A 1,140-nucleotide genomic window follows, 5' to 3' on the forward strand; every position below is an offset into this window, starting at 1 on the left:
TGTGGTGCCCGTTATCAAGTGGAACATCTTGTGAGTCGACGTCATTGTCAGGGTCAAATCCAGTATCCTGTGACGTGGCGGGGGTGCCCCAACTTCGAGAAATCGTGGGAGTTTGAGGTGCCTCTTCGGCAAGACTGCCCGGACATCGTGTACGGTCATGATCAGAAGGATCATAAACTTTTGTGTCTTCGTACTCGGCAATAGCCAGGGAAGCCATAAGACCATGAGCTGAGCTCAAGCTATGGCTCTGAGCTGCTGCGGTCGCAGACTTCCCCGTGTGAGAGACCACAGAGCTCGCGGGAGCGTGATGTCCGTCACAGGCGACAATCCAAAGGAAGTACGATGACCTTCTTTACGCGCATCCATCTCCCTGTATCCATCTCCATGTGGCTCTATTGTAAGCTGTGCAGCGAGGAAAAGTTACACCCACCGCTCAAAGAGCTCTTCGTCATCTGCAGCGGTTTTGCCAAGAGCGAGAATCACAGGAATCGTCAGCATCGGGGGTACAGGAGTGCCTCCACCTTCAGCACGAAGCCAAGTGCGGTATAGTCTCATTTGGATTTCTTGAGTTACGAAAAAGCGAGCTCAGAGAGCTCTTTGTTCGTCAAGCCCAGCTTGTGTGGTTGCCGGGGCCCGACCACGTAGCTACCCAACGATCGAGTGATCACGTCCTACGTTTCTGCATCGGCATTTACCGAGGGAAAGCCGTATTCCATACGAGGGTCAAGGGCCGACCGCGGATGTATGCACATGAGAGCCGCCCTACGGGCAGTATCCAGCTGCTGATTTTGCGCCTCGTCGAGGTGATTGGTAATGATACCACTTCCGGGCTCACGTCGCGCCGCTGGGGCACCTCGCCCTCTTCTTCTTCCTATGCTGGTAAAGGAGTATCCGACTCGTAGTCGACTTCCTCCAGACTCACGACAAGGTAATCCATCGACCGTGGCAGGCACGGCGCACGGTACTCGGTTACAGAGAGCTTGGGCTGTGCTTCCCTTGAAACCTCGGACATACTGTCCGGAAGGGCTCTGCTCGCGGGCGTTCTTGGAACCAGTGGGGCTGGATGTCTTCCGTGTTTCCGACACAGAGCTCATTTGGCAGACAAATGGAAGAGGGTCCCGGTGATGTTGTGGTGTCTTA

Source organism: Plasmopara halstedii (genome assembly GCF_900000015.1).
Source record: "Plasmopara halstedii genome assembly, contig: Scaffold_614, whole genome shotgun sequence".
Taxonomy (NCBI): Eukaryota; Oomycota; class Peronosporomycetes; order Peronosporales; family Peronosporaceae; genus Plasmopara; species Plasmopara halstedii.